Here is a 5,338-nt window from a genome sequence, read left to right as displayed (position 1 = left end):
GCCCCGCCGGGCTGGGCTCGGCCTGGTGCTGTAATAAACCTGACCTCAGCTCCGTGCCTGTCTGTGTGTTGCTAAAGTAGGGGGTCGGTGGGGAGGGCTCGGTGCGGAGGGCAGGGAAGCCTCTTCCCATCTTGCTGTTATCGTCATTGTTGTTTTTCTTTTCCAAAATGGATTGCTGCGAGGGGAATTTTTTTTCTCCTCCCCCTGTAAACCTGGCTCTGCTAATCCGTGCTGAGAGTCTCTGTGTGTCCGGGTGTGCTCAAGGTTTTCCCTTAGTGCTGCTGTAGTGCTGGGAGCCACTTGGGATTGTAACTGGGACAATCTCTCATTTGTGTGATGCCTTTTTAATTTGATCTCCTTTTAATGGGAGCTCTGGGAGAAGGGTTGAAGTGGGCAAGCGGTGGGGGAGAATATGATTATTTCCTGGGAGTTTGGGATTTTACATGACTTTGCTTTACTGGGTGATCTTTAGTGTCTTCCTTTATATCTGCATGGCATCATACAGTCGTTCCCTCAGTCTGCTAAGTGGGTCGGATAGTATGGAGGCTGAGGGTGGGGGTAGGTGAGAGCTCTTACAAAATCTAGACGGACCATCTTTTTCTCTGCTTCTGCATAACCTCTACTGAATGTTCAAATCCCAATTCTAGCCTCTCCTAAATCTGAAAAGGGAGAGCAAACCATCTGGAAAGGATACCTATCACCAGTGCACAAAATCTCGCCTGCTTCCAGACAGCTGTGGCCAACTGGTCTTCTGGGAATATAAAGAAAGGTGGAGCAGGCAGGGTGGCAAATCCCATATGAATTGGGCTTCCCCTGCTTGTCAGTACTCGTAAGTTTGCAGCACTATTAAAGCCCAGCTACTTTGCTGTGACTTGTATTAATATTTTTAAAAATATGACACATCACCATTCAGTTTGTATATGCCTTCATTTCTCAGGTAGTCTTGTCATCTTGGGTAAATTAGTAAAATACTACTTTTCTTCTGGAGGATGAGCTCCTGCAAGTTCTAACTTCTGTCATGCAGTCCTTAAGTTTTTCTCGATTCCTGAAATGGATTTTAAAAAGGAAATATATTCTTGTCTGTGTGCCAGTGGAGTGCACTGTGGAAGCATGTATGAAGGCAGGGATTTTTTTAAAAGGCGCTGTTAAGAGTTAGATGAAATTAATTGACTTTCCGTATGAGGTTGGAGTGTAACTCTTTCAGTTTTGTTTGTGTGAAGCTCCAGTACTCATTTCTTTTCAAGGAAAATAACAATGTCCGTATCGGCATGTTCCTTTTGTCAGTGGTTCTTCTCAGAGTAATAGAGAAAGGTATACATAAATCAGGGGAGAGTGTAGCATGGATTAGAGCATAAACTTACTTTGTGACTTTTTGTGACTATGCATAAGCCAAACCAGAAGATACTTTCCTTAAATAACATTTGTATGAAAGTTGAAGAGAGTCTTCTGAAAAGAATTAAGTGAACAGTTTGGTAATAAGTACTAAAATATATTTTTGGGAAAAATGTAAAATTTACAAAGTTCTCATACCTTATGAAACCACTTCATAAATAAATAAAATAAAAATCACACATCATTATCCGTAAGTGGATTTTCTGTACTTTTATTTGCCAAATCGTCATAACTGGGGTTCCCAAGGAATTTCTGTGTCAGAGATTGCAGAATAAGATGTTATTTTAATCAGGTTTTGCTTAGCACTGTGAGATGCCGTGAATTCTGGGTCATGGTGCAAAACTCACTGAAGTCACTGGAAGGAATATCCCAAGCTTTACTGGGTTTGGGATGAGCTTGATGGTCATCTTTAAGAAATTGTAAGTTTGAGATTCATTGCTATAAATCGGATAAACCAGCTGCCATAATGGTTCCAGACTAGGTTATAAAGGTTATCTGTAGTTTGCTATTAAACTTTTCCTTGGACCACTTCTTTTTTTATGTTGGAGAGAGGTGTCAGTAGCTCAGATTTCTGCAGTGCTGATCCGGCATGAAATTAGCACGGGTAATAGAATTGCATTCCATAGGATATCCTGCAAATACCAGAGAGCTCTTAACTGCTGCATTTTACACATGGGGCTATGCTAATATTTCATTTTAATTTGTTTTATGATTGAATTGTTTAATTAGATGCCATCTGGGAATTCCTTTAGCGTATAAATTGCAGCCTTGTAATACTTTATCAAATGTCCTGGAAATGAGAAGGAATGAGGTGCCTTAATATAAAATGCTTCTTTATGTATCTTTAAAAAGACATTTTCATGGCAAGAGAAGTATCAGACTGAACAGAGATTTCCAGATAAGAGAAGTTCAGATAGAATGAAAGTGTGCATGTCTTGTGTTTGAAAAGAACAGCGTGGAAAGGGAAATATGGGTACTGCTATTGGCCAAGAAGGGAAAAGTTTGAATGCACAAGTATGTACCTGCCATATTGCACATCTTACACTGCTGTGTATCCACACTTCTGCAAATGTTGAAGGATAATCACTTCTCTGCACACATTTTCTGGGTGCTGGAAATGGAAGAGCATGTGTGTCTGCTCTGCCTGTATGGTACTTCCCTGCTTCCTTCTTTCCTCATTATGTGTTAATTTATGTCGTGTAGCCTATGGGTGTGCTGTGTAGGAGTCATGCATCTGTGTACTGATGTCTGTGGTAGGCAGTCTGGGGCAGGACTGGCAGCATTGAAGTCTAGCTGGGCAATATGGACCACAGAAAGAAGTATTTTGTGGAGTGGAAGCATGATGCTGGAACTTGAGCTTAAGCCTGGGAATCATGAATTCTTGGCTTGTGGCCTGCCACAGTTTACAAGATGGTTTTTGGTCAAATCACGTTACTTTTTTACAATGATGATGGCCTGCATGCTTTTCTGTGGCAGTGTGTTGTGGTGATTGTGGTGTTAATTACATCTGAACCCCCTCCCACCCCCCCACCCCCACCCACAATCTTTAGTAGGAGGCATACGTTTTACGCTAGCAGGCAACCCACTGAGAGGAACTTTTAGTTTCTACTTCCTTTCGAGTTTACAAACAAGATGGTGTATTTTTTGAGATGAATTGTGTGTGTGTGTGTTTTTATGTGTGTGGAAGAAATGAGGAAAAGACCAGATGGATAGTTTTATGCAAAATGCAGTCCTTTTTTATGTCTAACAAAGGTGTGTGGCACATGTATAATCTAGTACTATTGAGCTTTACTACCAGAAAGTATACTTTAAAGAGCTAAGGTTAATGAATATTGTGTTAAATGAAATGTCTGTGGTTCCAACCTAGGATTTGAAATCAGTTTTTCTCAATTTTATTTGAAAACAGTATGTTCTGTTGAGTTCACAAGGAACATACTGGTTCAAAAAACCCCAAACACTCTCATTTTATTAAAATCAATACAAGAGTGCTTCAGACAGATCACAACACATCGTTCATCTTAATAATGCATCATGCATTGGCTCTGTCACTAAAAAACTGCCCTAAGTTGCATGTGCAGTTGGAAGATCATGTGAGCAGGCAGGCTGCTCTTAATCAGATACTTAGTTTGTAACAATGACAAGAGGAAAAACACTAGCAGGAAGGGAGCAATTTATTGTTTTCTGTAGCCTAGCTTTAAGCTGTCATAGGTGATGAGTTGAACCTTTTCCTTGAAAAGCTATGCTATGGTTAAGCTGATATGACTTAAAACACCTCATGCATGCTGTCCTGTTTGTCTTATTATGCAGTGTCATTTTAATATTTTTCAGCCTTCCTAGTTTTAATCAGATGATGTTTGCATTCCAGCGTTATTTTAAAAGATTATGGACTATGAAGTCTATGAGCCCTTAAATTCTATCAACTAAACTTTCTTCCCTGGCCTCCCCACCCCCCCCCCCCCCCCCCGCCTTGGGACCTAAACAGAATTAATAAATTACATGCAGTTAATACATAGAGTAGATCTAAGTTAAAGCTGTAAACACACAGTTCATTTCTGGACCAGCTGAATTCTTAGTTAAGATCAATGGATGATTACTAAGGCATCTGTGTTGTACTAGGACTTTGGTCCCTCACCTTTGCAAACTGCTGCATCTGTTGTCATAAATGGAACGCCAAGCACTGTGTCACTGTGTGGACTTAATTGGGAAAGTTTGTAAGAGAGGAGATGTATGTGTTATCTCTCAACCTGCTGCTTAGAATGATTTGCTCTGTGGATTTACTTCAGCTAATGTTAGCTATCCCATAGTTGGATATCTAGTCACCCTCTGTGATCAGTTAGGGGAGGGAAGAGATCTCCAGTGTGTAATTCATTCCCTGTGTCTTGGACAGGGGTTAGGGTGGAATGATTTGCTTTCAGAAATTGCATATTTTGAGTTTGGGAGCTAGGTCAACCCCGATGCTTAATTTTAGCCATCTAAAGGTTTGGATAAGTAAATCCCATGTTTGATATCTACCCTTTCTTTATTTCTTGATCTCAAACATGAGGAATAATGTAGTATATAAACCTCTGGTTTTTGGTAGCTATCCTTTGCAGCCTGGCTAGCTAGCTGGATTCCATAAAGTCAGGCTCGCTAGGATTCACATGGCCGCTCCACCATGTCTCTTACTCTTGTGGTGCTTTCCTTTTGGGAATAATTAATTGTTAAATCCCCCCAGCTTATTTTCCTCAAGCTCAAAAGCAATTAAGCATGTTTATCGCTCACTGCAGTGTATTTATTCTGCTGAGAAACAAATCAGCAGTAGACAGTAGCCCTGGGAACACAGCTCTTGCTCCAATACAGAGGGCCCTATATTCACAGTCTCTATACAAGCAAAGGGACCTGCTGTCCCAATGTAACTAATTGCAAGAGACAGAACTACTTGGATATGTAAGACATGCAGGATTAATCCCATTATTTTTTCTCTTTAGGCTGTGACTTCTCAAGTCATTCTAGATTGCTGCATGTCAGTGCAGATTAATTTGAATTTAACTTTCCTGTTCTTCCATGCTTAGGAATGGGTGCACCAAAGAAAATCTTAATATAGTGCTGTGGATTAACCTGAGCCAGCAACTAAGCACCACACAGCTGCTCGCTCACTCCCCGCCAGTGGGATGGGGGAGAGAATCAGAAGAGTAAAAGTGAGAAAACTCATGGGTTGAGATAAAGACAGTTTAATAGGTAAAGCAAAAGCCGCGCACGCAAGCAAAGCAAAACAAGGAATTCATCCACCACTTCCCATCGGCAGGCAGGTGTTCAGCCATCTCCAGAAAACAAGGGCTCCATCACGCGTAACGGTTACTTGGGAAGACAAACGCCATCACTCCAAACGTCCCCCCCTTCCTTCTTCTTCCCCCAGCTTTATATGCTGAGCATGACGTCGTATGGTGTGGAATATCCCTTTGGTCAG

The 5,338-nt window shown here is 41.2% G+C and overlaps 1 protein-coding gene across 2 annotated transcripts in view; it reads left to right on the top strand.

The window, feature by feature from the left end:
• GALNT18 (polypeptide N-acetylgalactosaminyltransferase 18) overlaps window positions 1-5,338 on the top strand; it is a 255,452-nt gene that overhangs the window by 1,196 nt on the left and 248,918 nt on the right. The window lies entirely within an intron of this gene.

This window comes from Aptenodytes forsteri, unplaced genomic scaffold (assembly GCF_000699145.1).
Source record: "Aptenodytes forsteri isolate BGI_AS27 unplaced genomic scaffold, ASM69914v1 Scaffold8, whole genome shotgun sequence".
NCBI lineage: Eukaryota > Metazoa > Chordata > Aves > Sphenisciformes > Spheniscidae > Aptenodytes > Aptenodytes forsteri.
Note: the sequence above shows the minus strand (reverse complement) of the source record. Positions and strands in the feature narration are given on the sequence as shown.